Source organism: Ooceraea biroi, chromosome 4 (genome assembly GCF_003672135.1).
Source record: "Ooceraea biroi isolate clonal line C1 chromosome 4, Obir_v5.4, whole genome shotgun sequence".
Classification (NCBI taxonomy): domain Eukaryota; kingdom Metazoa; phylum Arthropoda; class Insecta; order Hymenoptera; family Formicidae; genus Ooceraea; species Ooceraea biroi.
The window spans coordinates 2,901,964-2,921,004 of record NC_039509.1 but is presented as its reverse complement, the minus strand read 5'-3'; the positions used below and the strand labels follow the sequence as shown (position 1 = coordinate 2,921,004).

Sequence of the window (19,041 nt, the reverse complement as noted above, 5' to 3'; positions counted from 1 at the left end):
AAGTTGCGTAATTTTTCCTCGATTATGAATACAATAGATCAAACTACTAAAAATGTAATTTTATTTAAGCGGTTAAAAAATAAGTTTTTGCATGTTTAAATGTATAGCTACATAATATATTATAAAGCATATTGACTTCTCAATCCTTTTGAAGTTTACTTTCAAATTTGTTTCATTTCAAACTTATTAATCAAGCTTATTAATCAAGATATTTTACGTTGAAGAAAGTTGCGAAAAAAGCGGCTAATTAATTTTTGCTGAAGGAAGATTAAGTCAAAATTCACCAGGAAATCTGTGACTAAGGGCAAGTGCGAAACTTTTTTAATACAGCCCGTATATGTATGGCTTAATAAAATTAGCACAAATTTGCATAATATTTTATTAAAATGAAAACGCTCGCGTGCATGTCCGACGGCAATATTCGTGAAATTAAGAATAATTTTTAACGATACGCAGCAGCATGCGGGTCGCTTGGCTTCCGCTGTTACGAACCGTAATTGCCCTTAGCCGTCTCAAGCAATTCCGTCGTCATTGTGCGATATGCGATTAAACTGGATTAGCATAATTTTTGTATTTAGAAAGAGGATGTTTGCGCGTACTGTTACTCTCTCTCCCCTTCTCTGTTTCTCTCGCACTTGGCCACCGATTCGAATGCAACATTCATAAAATCGTAATCGTTAACGATGCCGGGGAATGCGTGACGACGGGGATCACTTTTCTTTTCTCCGGGGGCAGTAATTGCCTCGTCTTATACGCCCTGAGCAATTCCGCTTCTCCACTCGCGCGGGCGAGAAAAAGAAACCAATAGATTTTAGCCGACTCGACATCGCGTCGGCCGATCGTATAATGCTCGAACATCTCGTCGTCCCGTTCTACATCTCCTCCTCATCCCGTTCTGCCAGCTTCCTTTCTCATGGAATCGCTAATTAATTTTACATCCCCGTAAAACGGCAAGAGTGATCTCGCGCCGCTAAAAAGCTCTTCTATCCGGCGAGGCATATATACCTTGGCACATATAACTCGTACCTATGTGCATCAGCGAGCTGCTACGAATGGCCTTTTCTGCAAGAAACTCGGTCCAGCAGTTCCGCGAATCGGATTCGCGGATACGAAGGTGGCGACAAAGACGGGGATGAGAGTGGAAAAGGGTGAAGAGAGCCATCCGCGATGAGCAGATCGACCAGTGGACCCGATTTTTGTTCGCAGTAGTACCGAACCGGAGGAATTGCGAGGAGGGCCAAGCGGGGTGAGCCGAGGGCGCGGAGGTCGAGAGTGATAAATGGACGGGATTCAATTTGAGGCCAATCAACATTCTTGTCCTCTCCTCGCGCTCCCTGTCTTGTCTGTGTCTGCCTTTTCGTCGTTCTCCGGCTGTCTTTCGCTTTTTCTCGCGCATTTGCTACCTGTGTCGAGCACGAGGTAATATCTTGCCCACCGTGGGACTCGCGTCCCGTATTTTTCTATTATTCTATGACTCGTGAGAGATAGTGCCGAAGTAAGTACAATAACGTCGTGTTCACGTAGACAGAGCCATGTAACTACAGGCCGTTGCTGGGATGTCAGAAAAGAGGGAACCTTTTTCCCGGCCCGGGAAATATTACTCGAAACTGTACTCGCGCGCATCACGCGGCCACTATTTATCTGGTGGAATAGTCGCTGGGACATCATAGAGCGAATTTCGGTCGCAGCCAAACATTATGATTACTCATGCGTCAATTGATCACTATTTGTACATTCATGCACAGAAGATCCATGTATTATGTATCACGCTGGTAATCATATAACGTGCGCGTGCTCTATGATGAACGATTGTTTGCGGATGGAAATGACGTAAATACCCAACTGAGATGTTGCCGCGGACAATTATTACGTGATAGTAATATATTTTCTTCCACAACAACTGACTTTTTGTGTAAACATATCACGAATACTCGGGATACCCTGAATCTCTCTTGGCGTTTTAATTGTAGCTGCATGTGCAGCTTTTTGGGATGCATGCTAACTCAAAGTGTCACGTAACTCCAATCTTTTCCTTTTCAATGTGTAACCGTCTCATCGACAACTAGACCGGCGATATGCAAGAGGGGAGAAGAACGGGAATTTCTGCTTATCAACGTGTGCCTCAACTCTCTTGGCGAGATCACGCGGTTAGAACTTCACGGTTGCAAAAGCGTCAGTACATGACGTAAGCTTCCTTGAGACGAAATATGCCTTCCCTCACCTCGCTGCTCACCCCACGGTGCTCGATTCAAGCGTGAAAACTTCTGCTCACCAGGGATAGGGCGCCCGCTGCTGCTTGTAGCTGCCTCGCAGTATTGGAGCTGTGTAAGCCGCGCGTTATAATGGTGGCACAACGGTAGCGCTATTGCCGCTACGGCAACCGCCTGCATCGCTCGAATGTACCCTCCAGTATGCGCTTTATAAGTATGCAACCGTACCGATATCGATTCGATCTATCGCATGGCATGCTATCGAACACGATATTATTTCTCGAAAACTTTCGCGATATGCATCGGCACATGGCGAGTTTTTGTCGTTCGCGACTATTGGCAGGATTAACAAAAACGATGACATGTAGCAATGAGTATGTTAAATATACTATGTTAGATTAACAAAAGTGATTACATAATCGCGATACGAGTATTGTTCTTCGAGCAATGTGCGCGAAGCACAAACTGTCACCCCGAAAAAGCTTCCGAAAATATTCAACGGATCAACCACGTCGTACTTTGAATTAAATATATACTATTGGGTTGGCCAAAAAGTAATTGCGTTTTTTTCCAATAGATGGACATACATGTCTTGAAATGTAACTAACTTCATTCTAAACCGCAAATTCATTATGTAGGTTAACAACTCACAGTTCAAGCTTGTTTTAGAAAAAGAAAGTACACGATTTCGTTAACAATTGTTTGTTTGCCATCGATTTCAAAATGGAAAATCAAAAAGAACATTTTCGTCATATTTTGTTTTATTACTTCCGAAAAGGGAAAAACGCTGTGCAAGCTCATAAAAAGTTATGTGATATATATGGCGAAGATGCTTTAAAACTGCGGCAGTGTCAAAATTGGTATACTAAATTTCGATCTGGAGATTTTAATGTGAAAGATGCACCACGCTCAGGAAGGCCAATCGAAATTGATGATGACAAAATAAAGGCACTGATCGATTCCAATCGGCGTTTAACGACACAAGAGATTGCTGAGAATCTTAACACATCGAAATCTAGTGTTGAAAACCATTTAAAACGACTTGGATACATTAGTAAGCTCGATATTTGGGTACCATATGAGCTCAAAGAAATTCATCTCACTAAGCGTATTGACATCTGCGATTCTCTTTTGAAACGTGACGAAAATGATCCATTTTTGAAACGTATGATAACAGGCGACGAAAAATGGATCGTCTACAACAACGTCAAACGAAAAAGATCGTGGAGCAAGCGTGATGAACCTGCTCAAAGCACTTGAAAAGCAGATATTCACCAAACAAAGATTATGCTGTCAGTCTGGTGAGACTTTAAAGGTATTGTGTATTTTGAGCTGCTTGCAAGGAATCAAACCATTAATTCAGACGTATACTGTCGTCAACTGGATAAATTAAATGATGCCATCAAACAGAAACGTCCAGAAGTGGTGAATCGCAAAGGTGTTGTGTTTCACCATGATAACGCTAGACCACATACAAGTTTGGTCACTCGTCAAAAATTGTTGCAGCGTGGATGGGATGTGTTACCACATCCACCATATTCGCCAGACCTGGCACCATCAGATTACCATTTGTTTCGTTCTTTGCAAAACGCCTTGAATGGTAAAACCTTTACTGCTGATGAGGATATCAAATCGTTCTTGGAATTGTTTTTTGCTGAAAAAGATAAGAACTTTTTTGAGCGCGGAATCATGAAGTTGCCTGAAAAATGGCAAAAGATAATCAAACAAAATGGACAATATATTGTTTAATAAAGTTTTTGTTTCCCATGAAAAATTCGCCTTTTATTTATATAAAAAAAAACGCAATTACTTTTTGGCCAACCCAATAGATAAGAAAACAGGCACGCACGCACACACGCGCACGGTTACATGTACTTGTCTAGAGGAGGATGCTGTTTGCCGAAGCGCAGCATACTCCGCCGGAGACGACGTACGACGTGGAGGAAAAACCTAATTTCACCTAAACAAACAGAGAAATTCCTCTATTTGCGGGAGTGATCGATCGCACGAGGTAATCTTGAGCGCGCAACCCTCGATATAACGAAACCTTATCTTTTTAGTTCAGGCCGTGTGCGCGATCCTGCATTCGATGTGCGCGACAACGGCGGCTTCCTTATATTTTTATTTCATCAGTCAGGCGAGAAGTCTCCGCCGGAGTCTTTCATCGATCATTCCGCGATCAATCGCACGTCACGGAGATTGTTTCCGGGAGAGACCGCTATCCGCTACGTGTCTACGCCCGGCGAAGCGGGACCGAAGCACGGCCTCTCGTCATCGATCATCGCGTAACCGTGCCACTTCCGAATTTCAAGTACGCGCATACATCGCAATTGGTTACCACGAATTACCTGGGGCGCTTACTGGCACTCGAAGAGGCAATCTAACGTTGATTACGCTCTAATTAATCATTGTGAGATTGCCCCAATTCTAGCACCGCGTTAGCATCCGGCACTGCCGTGTGAGAGTCCGACGTTTTCAACACGTTTCAACGGAATTGAAATAACCAATTATTAATTGACCACTGTAAAAGCATCAAGTTAAAATTGTCACCTGACATAGTGCATATGGAAGTAGCTGTAACGATGAGAAGTTACCAAAGGATGTAATGCCTGCCAACTATGTTAACTTTACAACTGCGAAGAATGCAACCTTGAAACAAGCATTATTAGATCAAGCTAATGAAAGAGAAAGTAATGAAAGAGAATAAAGTTGATGTGTGAGACAACAAGTTTCATATACGATAACTTTGTGCATGTCCGCGAGAAGTTTTGGCAAGTGCTGAAAATCGAGTATCAGAGTTACGCGACGGCGGTAAGGAAATGGGCTCAACGAGTTGTAAAATCACAAAGCTTTGAAAGTCTCGTAAAGATGCCGCGTACTCGCGAGGAACATGCATGCTAGAATGCGTCCTAGAGGAATACATAGAGCTATCATCGTGCACTTATGAGATAAGCTCATATAATGATGTATTGTTACATTAGTTTTACAAACTGAGCGATGACAGATATTAAATAATATTTAAGTTCAGAGAGGAAAGCGAAATTAGTTCAAACTGAATTACTTCCTTAGAAGACTTCCTTTTTACTAAGAAAGTACATTAAATCAAAAACTTCAACTTTGTGCAGCCGACAGATTCTCGTTAAACATTTGCACTCTAAAGATAAAAGTAAACAGCAAATACGGCGATGAACTTTAATCGACTTAAAAACTAGACTAGATTGTCTTTCGAAAGTCACGTGATCCCGATGGATTTTCACTCGCATTACGTGATTTCAAATTTGCCAACTCACTTATCCTCGGGGATGTATCCTAGATGTTATAATGAAGGCTGAACATCGCCTACAGTCGCAATTGCGCGCATTGGAAACTGTGTGCGATTATATTTGACTTCTTAACCAATACCGAGCCGCATCACCTGTACATGCAGAACGCTAGCTGAAACGGTGTGGGAGCTTAGATAGACGGTGAAACTCGTAATGAAATTCCTAGCATTATTAATATTGCCGAGATGGGATAGGAATAGCAGTCAGCCATATCGTGTTCAGCTAGTGAGGAGGATCAAGTCGCTGTCAAGCTATGTACTAGGCATCACGTGCAAGTTCGTCCCAAAGCTCGGGAAACTCACGGTATGCGTATCACTACGATGCTTCGTCCGTGCGAGCCTAACATGAATAATAAAAGTTCTTCACAGAGACATGAGTTGTTATAAAATTATATTAAAAAGTTTATATAAAAAAGCAAAGATTGATAGAGAATTTCGATATTAATTCAAAGTAATAGATCACAAAGTGTTTCTAAATATATATCATATAGTATATAGCTTAGTCGACATTTATGTTTGACATAAACATTTCTGACAAACCGATCAAATAAACGATATTAATCCGATAAAAATTCAGAACACCTGAAAAAAGTAGGAAAAATTGCCAATTTCACTCATCTGAAATACTACAATCTGATGAAATGCTACAATTACACAATACTCTCACGTGAGACGACCAAAGTAATCTCGATCGGACTAAGCAATGCATAACTGACGGTATGGAAGACGTTGAGCATATCCGACTAGCCGGAGTTCAAAGCTGAAAAGCGGATCACGTGCAACCGGATCGATTGTTCTTAGCTGCGGCTACATTGCGGACGGAAAGCCTCGTACATAACTTTGTTATGTCACGGCGTAATTATCGGAAAACTTTATTCGTCAGTGGAGAAACGTTAATTTATTCACGATGTTGGAAAGCATGTCGAAAGCACAATTAACAACTTCAAATCGACAAAGTTAAAACCCTCCTTATGCATTCTTTCTCTTGAAAATGAAGGTAAAACCTTTATCGCGGCCACGCTTTCTCGTAGGAAAAATATACTCGAGAAATGAGGTGCGCCCTGATTTGCGCTTTTCCGAATGTTAAGTGAGAATTTCTAACTAACGTATTCACCCCTTCGGGTGCGGAGAGAGAGAGAGACTTTGTACAAAGGGAAATCCACGCTCTTTCTGTGCTTCATATCATCCTCGCACTTAGAACCCTCACGGGGAAAAAAGAAATCGATCGCAGAAGGAAGCGGTCGGAGCAGGAACTGAATGCGCGAGGGCACTAATTTGCGAGGAAAGCGTTATTATACGCGGAGTAGCAGCGTCGCCATTAATCATCCCCGACGATCGTAGCCCGACATTAATTATCCGAAGCCATTTTCCTCGGTCGTACGGTGGCGACGGCGGCGGCAGGACGGTTTCCTGGCGTCCGTTTCGAGCCTCAAAGCGCGGCCACCTCGTCAGGGGCAGGGGAGAGTCACCTCCCGGGGACGGCATTTGCGTGAAATTGATGTGTTATCGCGTTATTAAACGGGCATGATCCTCGTGGCTTAGTGTAAACCGTTCCCGCGCGTAAAACCGTCCAGTTGGGGTGTCTGAGAACCAGCCGAAATTTCACCATTGATTCCGCAAGTCGTGCAAGTGGGACTCGACTCCTCTTCCTCTTTCGCTCATTATCTTTCTCTCATTCTCCCTCTCCCTCGAGTTAGATCTTGAATCGCGTTGTGCTAGGCAAACTACCCTAGGAACGGGGATACGCTCGAATTTTAGACCGATTATATCGATCAGAGGCTGCATCGCAGGTCGGCCGACCGACGGCACACAGAGAGACCGACGTCATTCCATTTATTATCCGTAATCGCGAATACAACCGTCCTTTTCGCTCCCTAGCCGCCGCTTAAGCTCGGATAGCGGTCGGTACGTACCGACCGCGAAACCGAATACTTTCGTGATTGAAATTTCATTGTGCGCGTCACCCTCGAGCCCGTCTCGATTGGTCCCGGCTTTAATAACGATCCGTCAAACACAACCGCTGGTTCGCCGGCCGATTTCGAATTAAACTTTCAACCCGTGTGCTTTATGATTGCCGGAATTAGAAGGATCGAGCGGTAACGAAGTAACGGTATGATTTTTTGCTTCCTGCCGACGCCACGACTCTTCGTCCCGACGATCGCTTATTTTTCAGAAATAAACGTCGTGCGGCTCGGCCCAATCGATTTTCCTCGCGCGAGCGCCATTACGAAACACGTACCATGAGTTGGATGATCTATAGGTCAATCTTCTCATTTAATCTCAGTGCGCTATATCGCGAACTTGGTCACCTACTTCAGTTTGGAACTTGTCAACCAGTTGGCAAACTATCGGCACGGAACTCGGGTTCTCTCTCTCTCTGCACACACGCGCGCGCGCACCACACACACACACACATTCAGTTGTGTTCTTGTTACGAGGAGACGATTGGTCAGTCGAATATCGCCATTATCGAGACGAGACCGCGATGGAAAAACGAGTCAGTGTGCAGAAAATCGACGAGCTCCAAAAACCAACTTATCCTATCAAAATGTTTTCCTTTCAACTACGCGTCCCAAGCTCATCGGCCGAACAAAGTTCCATTACGGAATTATAGCGCTTTCCGAATCTCCCTCTCGTCCTCTCGCTGTACCGAGATGAAGTTAGACTTTCGCGGAGTTTGGTCATCGCTGTAGTTTCTACCTGCATACACGAGAGTTTGTTCATTCAACAAAAGCTACAAATTGCTTATTGTTTTATCCTAATATTATTCTGGTCGCTTAATAAGACGCGAATCGCTCTGTGACCACATGTCACAGCGAGCGAGTAAAAATATTTGCCGGTTTAGCCAGTTCGGCATACACTATTCAAACGAAAATTAGATTTACCGTAATCTTTTTCGGTCGCTACGGTCAGTGTATACAAAAACCGTGCGTATTCGTATTCATTCGAACATAAGCTAGTTTTTGTCCGTTGGCCTAGGCGATGACTAATGGTCCGTGGAGGGGTGTTCAATGAAGGTTTGTCCGCCCCTGGCGCTCTTGTATACAATTTTCCACGGTTTTCACGCACACAACCACTTTGTTTGGCATTGTGAACGATAACTCGAAAAAAATCGATTCAAAGAGCGCGGTCCAATCGATTAAAAAGTCAACTGAAATTTGCGAGATGATCAAGAGTCATAAATATACAAAATAAATTTCAGGAAGCAAACAGAAAAAAATCAATCAAAATCATGATTATTTGCCAACATGTAACTTGCTTCCAAATCTAGATTTTAAAATATAATAATTTATAACAATTTTTCTCCCAACAATTTCAACTTTTATTGGAGAAAATTCTTCGAAGTTTTTTCCACAAACCAGACACACGTCGAGGTGTTTTTACGTACCAAACTACGACAATCGACGAATGTTACGTACAACTGGCTGACTATAGCACTAATCCTACCATGTTCAACAGTCAGCAGAATTTCCCGGTAATCGTTACGATACTCCATGGGGCGAAACTGCGATTTTCGTGCGGCAAAGAGCCATCCAATCCTATTTCGCGTTCAATCGGGAATCACGTAGAACGAGAATGCCAGAGCTCTATCTGTTTACGTTAGAATTGCGTGCATTGCTCCGACCGAGACAAGCGAGCGGATCGCCGTTTCGGCGATACGCGACGATCCGTACAATCGCGGAATCGCATACCGTTTAGAAGATCGTTTCCAGGCACGACCTAAACTCCCCGGAACCTTAATCCGACTTAATTAGCGTCAACCTAGATCTCCCCTAACGACTCTCCCCGACCGTGATAAAAGTCTCGTGACCTCTCAACGCAAAATAATAGGCGGGTGAACCAATGTCGGATCTCGCACGCGCGTATGCGCGCCTCCTTGAGCACACGCTTGGTCGTAATGATGCTTAAACGAAATTCAACAACCAATGTCGAAATAATACGCAATTTATAAAATTATTTCGCGCTTGGAAAATTGAAAACTTCTTCGCTGCGTCGTTTGCATACATTTCAAGTACACTATTAGCTTTCCTAGTCATCAGAAAATAGATCCTCACGGCGAATCGCTTTGTGTCTGTCATTGTGTACTGTAACTTAGCTTTAAATCAATTTATCTGTAGTTATCGAGAACGCTGTATAAAAAAAACTACCTAAAACTATACTTGTTAGTTGGTGCATCTCGGAACGGTCAGATTGCAGACAGCGCGCATCAAAAACGTGTTCAGCGGTGCATACATGTATACACGTATATCTGGCGTGGCTCGCACACGGCCGAGAATGAAGATAGCGTACACAAAAATGGTATTTAGAGGAGGATGATTGATGCTATACGGGAACTCGAGCCACCTCGTTACGACCCTGCTTCCTGACCGCGCTGTTCTTTTTCTTCACTCGCATTACTGTATCCCATCTCTTTGACGCTCGGTTACAGCCGCCCTGCAGTTGTCCGAGCTGAAAACGAAATCTTAATGACACCTGTCTTGAGTGCTCACCGTTCACAGCCGCGCCGCGTGCAGCGAAAATCGCGCGCGCGGACGAGAAGGAAATTGCGAGCTTCGCGCACCGACTCTCGGGTATCTTCATTAAATATGATTGATTCCTCCTAGCTTCCCCGCGGTTCCAAGTACGTCTTTAGTACGTTGCGAGCTTCGATTTTTCAATCATCAGAAACGTCCGAAACGATCGTATTCAATATGCCGCGCGGCGATCGCTTTATTAAAATTCCATTACACGCACGAAAAACGCGCGCACCTAACCGCGCTCGTGCTATCGTTCAAAGCCGAGCGGACTCAGCGCGGGGTAGTCCGTTAATCGGCAAAAAGCGTCACTTCTTTTTCCGTCAATCAATCTTGCCCCCACGAGCGCGGGGTCGTGAGGCACAAATATCGAGCGTCCGTGTTGATAAAAAAAATTATAACCGCGCTCCGAAAAACGGCGTTTCCGTCGTCGACGGAGAGATCCGAACGCATCCCCGGGATAATCCTGACGTGGCAACTCCTTGCCATTTCCCTTCTCCTGAATCCGGATCTATCTTGCCGTCTGATCAAATTGCACTCGCCAACACGACAATGAGCCGAACCTCCACTTACCCTACTGCAGGATCGCGGGGATACCGGGAAGACGGGAGAAGCAAACAGGTCCCTATCTTCTCGCTTCTCTTCTCACCGCGTTTCATATAAATAAATATTGTCCAATGATTGATCGTGCGTCGTTGTGCTCGCGGGTAGGACATTACATCAACCGACCTGACACGGTGGTGGGTTCCGCGCGAGGAGGGTCCGCATTTTTTATTTACGTCTTACGCCGGGTAATTTGTCATCGTGCCACAATGCTCGCCTTACAGACGGCCCAGAAAGTCTGCCGAGTTAAAATACGTGTACGGATATAATCGTCAACCAGGGCATGGATAAGCATGACGACGGCAACGGGGGTTGCATTATAATCGAAGGTATTCTCATATAGTTCTCCTCTCTCGAGGAGCGAGATAAGCGAGAAGGGAGTCACAATAAAAGCTACTATCCCGAGTAATGCGACTCCCGTGTGCCTCACAAGTCTTGCTATCGAACGTGCGCCTCATAAGGTTCACTCGAATAAAAAATGCGTGCTCAAGTGTTAAGTATTGAAATCGTCGTGGGGAGCGCGAAGAAAGAATGTCGTACGCATACATGGTGTAAAATGCGCGAGGTATGTTTCTTGACAATGATTCTGCGAAGAAACTGCTTTCCGGCGTGGAATTTTTTTCGTTGCAATTAATTTCCTATACTATTCCAACTTGTCTCGCGCGCAGTATAATGTACGAGCTGTATACATCGTACTCCGGCGAATTATTGAGATTTTTACATCGAACTATCTTGGGAACGCTCGCCTGCTGCATACTGTAACAGCAAATTTCTCGCATCCATTCCCTTCGATGCACTCCAATATTTCGAAAATACGCAACGCCGACATGCCGACGCGGGAAACGATCTCGCAGCAAACTATCCGGGGCGACGAATTTCGCACGAGGCACCTGATACTCGTGAAGGAACGATTTCGCAAGATCTACGAGCGTGACGTAAGTGCGCCCTAAACGTGACGCAGACTCATGAAACGTGGCGGAGATGCCCCACATTTTCAAGGTGGTGATATGTTACGACATGACGAGAACTGACGAAAAGTTGCACCTGCTGCATGGCGCGAATTAATAACGCGTGACATGTTATCGAGTCGTGCCCAGACTGTACTACAGCAACGCAGCGCTTCGCGTCGGAGCATATTCGCTCTATTCCTACGAGATGTTACGTGCTTAAAGCGTAATAGCGCACACGCCTCTCGTAAGCTCCTTTTTATTATGTCTTTATATTAGTTCTTTATACCGTAGACGGAAATGCGTTAAGGAATTTTCTTAGACCGGCGCGATTCAGACTCTCAGCATCAAGAGAGACCGAAACGAAGGGGCAGAATTTAAAGTCGATCCTCGCTGCTGTCGGCCGAGAGTATTCAGCATAATCAGCAACAGGGACAATTAAACGATGTGTGTTTATTGCGATGCATTTATCACGATGATCATGTATGAGAACAGCTACTACCATGACAGGAGAATGCAACCTGCACCGCCGCAATTAAACTTCTCTCGACGAAGGAAATTAGCCTGTAAAGCGATCGGAAAATGATGCCCCCACTCTGAAAGCTCCTCGCTTTACTTTCATCTATTATTACAAATGGCAGCGCGAGTCCTCGACACCGTGACGCCTCGTATACCTGGATGCGCGTCTACTATCATGTACAAATGTACGTGTGCGTATACTTATCATCCACGTGTGCGAACGTAAGAAGCGGGAAGAAAAGCGGTCTCCCTTTACTTTAGCTTTGCACAATCGCGCGATGCCAAAGGGTCATCGACCGCGCGGACTAGTATGCTGGCAAGTACGCATAACAGATGTATTATGCAGTAACTAATAAATGTTAACTCGTAAGTACATATCATTTTGCTCGACATAATTCTGTTGAGCAATTGCAAACTACCACGTCCGTTATACTAATTAGAAATGCGATAACCTCGAAGCTTATATTTTATTAAAATATGGCATTGTTTAAAAGATTATAAATTATTTATGGTTTCTTGTGAGAGTCTGTTACAACTGGACAAATAGGAGTACAAATAAAATTGTGTAAAGTACGTGATATTCGAAGCTTTGTTTCATATTAATACATTACATAGTGCTGTGTTAAAAACAATTTTTAAGATATCCGTAGCAGTCGTTTCAGTTATATTATCGTATTTATCGTTAGCCTGTACAAATACAATATGCAGTAGCACGAAGTGAGTGCACTACGCATAATGCATACGATACTTTCCAAGCTTGTTTGTAAAAACGGGTTGCAAGACCGCCCTCACTCTTATCTGCATTTCTTTCAAACGTATGATTCAAAAGGGTCGTCGACCTGCGCTACCATTGTGATACAAGCATGACTTCGAGGAGGACGATTTAACGATTTCGAGGGGGAACAAAGTTTCCGTATGATAACTATGTGCCTACAAGCAGTATTACAAGATAGGATGCACGGCATCGATCTAACTGGAATACTAGGTAGGAAAAGATACTTCGACATACGTATCGCAATGGAAGAAGTACTAACTCTCCCACTTTCTTTTCCTCTTTATGATGCATTCGTAAGAAGTTTGAGAAAGGCTTTATATTTACTCTCCCGATATAAACCGCTTGTAAATTATTAATCGTCTACTAGACGCCAGTCCGTCTAGCACTAATAAAACATTTGCATTCGTAATTAGCTCTCCGTCGTAGTTTCTACGAGACCGTTATTTACATGTTAATAAAAGTGTCTGTAAAATCGCGCTGTGCGCTTTGATGTTATTCTCATTACACGAGGCTGATCCAGGTAAAGTCGTAAGTCGCGAACAAAAAGCCGGTCCATGATAATGCGCGGACGGAACAAGGAACAGTCGTCTTGGAAACTTCTGGCCGCTTACAGCTTAAAGTAACTCGTAAATCTCATTTTTCTCTCGGTGGCCTTCGGCGGGGGGTCGGCATCTCTCTCTCTCGCATGGCGTACACCGTAGTCGCGCGCAACTGGGACGAATTTTTTTTACAGCGACTTCTTAGCGCAATGCATTTATTGTACTATAAAGGACTGCCACTTAGTTATAACGAAAGGTGATAACCATGACCGCTCCATGTATTCGAGAGTATTGCGACACGTACGAAAACAGTGAGTTCTCCTTTTATCGCGTTTTCTTGTGATTCAAGCGTGAGACGACACAAGTTCATGTAAATACATATATACGTTACACCTGATACCAGCGAAAGATTGCACGGAGCGCACATGAGAACATCAGGGTTTTTTTAATCAATATAAATATTACTCCACCGAGCGAACATTCCACGTACATATTTAATAAGTTCTCGCCGATCAACCGACCCTTCAAAGATTCTGCAAGGGCGCGGCCCGAAACCGCACAGTTACGTGACCCGGGAAGATTGCGCGATGGAGAAAGAGTTCGCAAAATGATAGCCGGCAGTGGGTGCATTCGCGCTGCACTTGTAATCTTCACTGATATAACCCCGAGGCGGAATTTCGTGCCAGAACCCATTTGCACGGAAATTTTACTCGATGCCATTGTGATAGAATTCATTCCTTTTAGGAGGCATAAACCTCGATTTAAAAGGAGAACTCGGTATTCCGGATTATTGAAAGATGCGTCGCGAAATGGCTCGCCCGCCCTCCTCGTTGAACGTACTCGGCGAAGGAATCGCGGTGCTTCATAAAAGACCGATATTCGATTAATGACGTTTAAGAAGTAATATCGCTTTACATTACAAATCGGCATCTCGCTCTTGCCAAGACGTGGATGAGATGGAAATTCACAGGAGACCGAACGTGAAATAGGCAATAGTAGATTTTGATTTGTAAAATTATGCTTTATATTTTATAATTTTTCTTTTTATAAAACAGAAGAAACTTAAGTTATTGCCAATAATCAGTTTTATTTCGCACAACTACAAATCTACATCTACATTTACAATCTACACAAACATCTACAATTTACTATTGCCTTCAGCTTAATCATTCTTAATCAATCTTAATCATTATAAAACTAATCTAATTTACTCGAAAATTAAAATATTCCATCGTCATTTATACTGCGAGCACACAAGTTTCAATAAGATATCTTAGTATCATAAAATTTTTCTAAAATCCCGACATGAGAGAAATCGGAAAATAATTTCGCCGACAACTGCCTCGCGAATGACTGGAAATTTCGATTTTAACGACAGTTATCACGAAGGATGAACTACTGCATCGGGCAAAACGGCCGAGAAGGAAAGCAAAATGAGATAGGGATACCAAAGTTGCATAATCGACCGAGTGGCGGCACGGCGTCGTAAGTTCGCGAACGAATAAAACTTGACTAAGTGAATAGAGTGAATAGGGACTAAATGAAAGAAAGTGGAACCAGTAAATCCATTGAAAAGTTTCTCACTCGCAGACGCTGCGACTTTTGCTATATTGTTCGGGTCCTCGTCGATGACCCTGCGATACTACAACGAAGCCCGAGGATCCAGTCAGGGTCTTCCACCTTCTCACGAAAGATCTTGTACCACGATGTCTCGCGTGGTGAAGAGAACACGCGGTATCGATTCATAAACTTAGCAGGAATGCAAAGTACGTTTTCGTAGTTTGAACAGTAGTTGTGTTACTTACAGTTCGTTTAACTTTTTCTTGAGCACCACGGAATGGCTCCTTGAAATGTCACGAAACTTTGTGACAATTACAGTTATAAACTTCTCAAATGCAAACATCATATGCAAAATCTTTTTCGAGGTAATATCCTGCCTTCGTGTGAATATCCACGGAAAATTATCGCGTCCCGGTAAGTCGATTCACGTAAGAAGAAACGAGGGATGCCGAGAGAAAAGCAACTGCGAGCTAGAACCGATCGAATCTAGAAAGGTGGGTTGAGTGTCTTTAAGTTGGATGCTAGAGAGTTGTCGCCTAGGTCACTTAGCCAGTTACGTGGTCAATTCGGAACGTGCCGACGTGTTTCAGGTCGTTGGGTCAACCGAGGGACAGTCCATAGATTTGTGCACCGAAATACTTTCGTAATGGATGAAGTGGATTTGAGAGGTGCCGATCATTTTCCGCGCTCGCGTATGGCAAGCACGTGCTCTCATCAGGTTCGCGAACTTGGCAGGTCCGCCAAATTGCTCGGCTAGGATTAAATTGTTCTTCCGTTACACGGGCCCTACATTATTACCGCTAGCTTGCATAAAATACGCTTAAATTATACCGTAACATATCGCTCTATTACACGAGCGTTCCTCAAGTACGAAAATACGAGGGCGCTTAACGATCTTTTGTAGATTAGAACACTTTCATACCTACGGAAAGGGATAGATAAACCGCGGGTTTCGAGCTCTCGGCCGCGCGATTACCAAAATTATCCAATCAAACCTGCGATTTAACCGCCGCAACATGCTCGAGTGAAATCGATATTCAATACGTGCATCGTATATCTGCCGAAGGTCCGCGGCAAATTGCAAGGGGCAGTGAACGTGCGTGCGTGCGTGCGGTACGCGCGACGCAGAAAACGCCGGGACAGGTGCGTCTCTCGCTGCGCGATAATAAAACGTCGGTCTTGTTGCGCGAGGTCGCGACTTTGAGGGTTTTTCAAGTGCAGCCCTCGCGGGAGAGAGTGTCGGCCGTCGAGAGCGCGAGTATATTTAGTGGCAGTGGACTCCACCCGCTGTCCGCCCAATATTAACTCGCGCCATAATGCGCTAAATTCCTACCACCGTTCCCGGCATCCTTCCTTCCTTTCCTCGGAGCGAGAGCCTTAAATCTCTCTCAGCGCCGAGAGTAACCGGCAACCTGTGCTGCTCCTCGTATATCCTTAAGTCCGTTTCGAACAATCGCCGGCTCTCTTTTCTTTCCTTTCCACTTCGCAGTTATGCCCGGAGCAGAGACGGAATTTCGTTGGCGCGTACAACGGTGCGGGACGGAACAACGGACACCGAGATTGCACGTGGTATAACTTTTCTATCGCGTACGGGGGAGTATACATGACTCTCTTTCTCTCTCTCTTTCTCTGGGTGACTCGTGTCTCCGAACCGTGCCGCGGATACTTTTATCAGAGTCCGCTGACAGGCATGACAGCGGAAAATAGATTGCGTACCGTCCAAAATTCCTTCATTTTACACACTGAATACCCGCGACGGTTTGCTAGCTGAACAAACATTATCAACGTCATGCTGTGAAAACACTTTTGTGGAAAACAGAAATTCAACAAAGCAACTCGTATAAAAGCGGCTGAATGCTCTTACGTGAATCTAAGTATATAATATCGCTTAGATTTTATATCATAGATAAGATGATATTAACAATCGCTATATCTCAGTAAAGTGATTAAAACACCGTTATAGCAACTTGCGAACAAGAAATGCGAGATCAGCGCGATACGTCGTTAATTTGAAACACCTCCAGCACTGACGAGCCACACGCTGAAACCCGTCGCATCAGCAACTTACGGAGCACATTAATAAACTCGATCGCCATTACCGTGACGAGACGATATACGGCGGATACGGTCACTTCGCGAACACCCAGTGGATGCGAGACGGGTAAGTAGATCCGCCGCTTAACATTTATCTCGGTGTAACCGGCCGCCGCGTGAGGCTGCACACGAGGACGCATTGATTATTCGCGGCGTAAAGCCCCGCATTACCGAAGTTCCCTCCATCCTTTATCCGCGGGTCGTGCACCTGAACGCGTCCTCGTCCTCCTCCCGCCGGTATGGACCGTTTCGTTTTTCTCCTGCCGCGGTCTCTCGCTCGGCCTCGACCTTTAACCGCGGTTCGGCCGCCTCCGCCTCGGGAATGCCGCGGACTCTCGGCGTTTTTGCGCGACGTATTATTTATCGCCCTCAATTAGTCATGCGACAAAAGACGCGTTAGTTTCCACTCCGCGCCACGCCATGCCAATTCGAGACGATCTGCTTCGACGAGCGCCGACAATGGAGATCCGGGCTCCGGGACCGAAGGGGCCCGTCGCTGTCAACGGGCGCGGTTCGGTGCGGTTATCGCGATTGCGACCGCTGGATATCTTCGATAATTTGCGGCGTGCTCGGGGACGAACGACGGGATATCGCGTGACTGCGAAGCGATCGTCGCTTCGTGGGGGAGTGGACTGCATTCAGCACGGGTACTTAATCGTTCTCGGGCCATCGTACCTTCGTCGCGTACGGACGCGCTATTTATTACCCCCGCCGATCGAGATCTGCATTCGACGTGCGTTACTGACGTCGAGACGCTTCTCGCTCGACGATGCGTAATTACGGATCTTTCTATGTGTGAAATGACTTTGTACGGAAAAGCTCGATCGCCAAGAATCTCCACTAAATTAATTTTTATGCTTTGATTGATTTCGATAAATCACGAAAGTATTAAAGAAGAAATAATCAAGTATTCTTCATAGTATGCATTCATAAGAAATCTGCGTATTTGCATTAATTACGCGTTCTAAATATCCTTGCCAACAAAGGTATGTAGCGTATGCCTGCATTTGCATGTTGCGTGCACAGAAATAGAGTTCTAGTGAATTGTGATAGACGGCATAAATATCACATAAAAGCTTTTAAGTACTTCCACTTTGCATTGATACATATAAGGATACATATGTACAAAAATCATCGTAGAAAGTTCCCGTATCTCCGTATCATACTATGCGAAGAAATCTCGTCTCCAGCTTCGCCGTATCTCCGATTTCTTCCACTCGTGCTGTTACGCTTTTCACATTTTTCTACCAAGCTGTTTTGATCATCGAAGCATGCGCTCGCGAATATATTTTGCATCATGGAAAGTCAAATCTGTTCTAAACGGTAAGCAGTAAACGAAATGTAAACGATATCGCAGTTTCCTGCGTTTGCTACTTCAAAGGCAGTTAGAAACGTTACGCAACAAACAGACTTGAAAAATTGCCTCCTAAAAGTAGCGTAATGTCGTAACTGAAGGGATGACTGGCGTAAAAAGCGTATTCGCGTGCATTACTGAACTGATATTGTATATAAGCACGATAATAAGCTTATGATAAGTAACGTGAAATGTACTAAAATAATCTTTGAATTAATCTGTGAAAATTAATCTTTTGTGACTTTTTCTCTATATTAATTAATAACAAAAGCTCGTGATCCACTTTACTCGAAACTTCTATATTTCTATGTAAGTTGATATAATAATATAATATCAAACGATAAAATTAGATACGCAGATTTTTCAGTTGAACAAAATTTCATGTTACTCATACGCACTCCAATAATGGAACAATTATTTATAATTAAATCACGCTATAGCTACTTCTAGTTTCCGAAGAACGGAAGATGCACGCCGTGAGCTTCGCGCGAGCAAACAGCGCGAATCACGATCAACGCATCAGAAATAAAATCACCATGGACCGAATCCGATTATGCCAACAACGAAGCGCCACGTGCAACGGGCAATTACCTATGCAAATATA

The 19,041-nt window shown here is 44.2% G+C and overlaps 1 long non-coding RNA gene across 3 annotated transcripts in view; it reads right to left on the bottom strand.

The window, feature by feature from the left end:
* The window catches only part of LOC105282579, a 201,565-nt gene that overhangs the window by 132,824 nt on the left and 49,700 nt on the right, over positions 1–19,041 (bottom strand). The gene's annotated exons all lie outside the window — the stretch shown is intronic.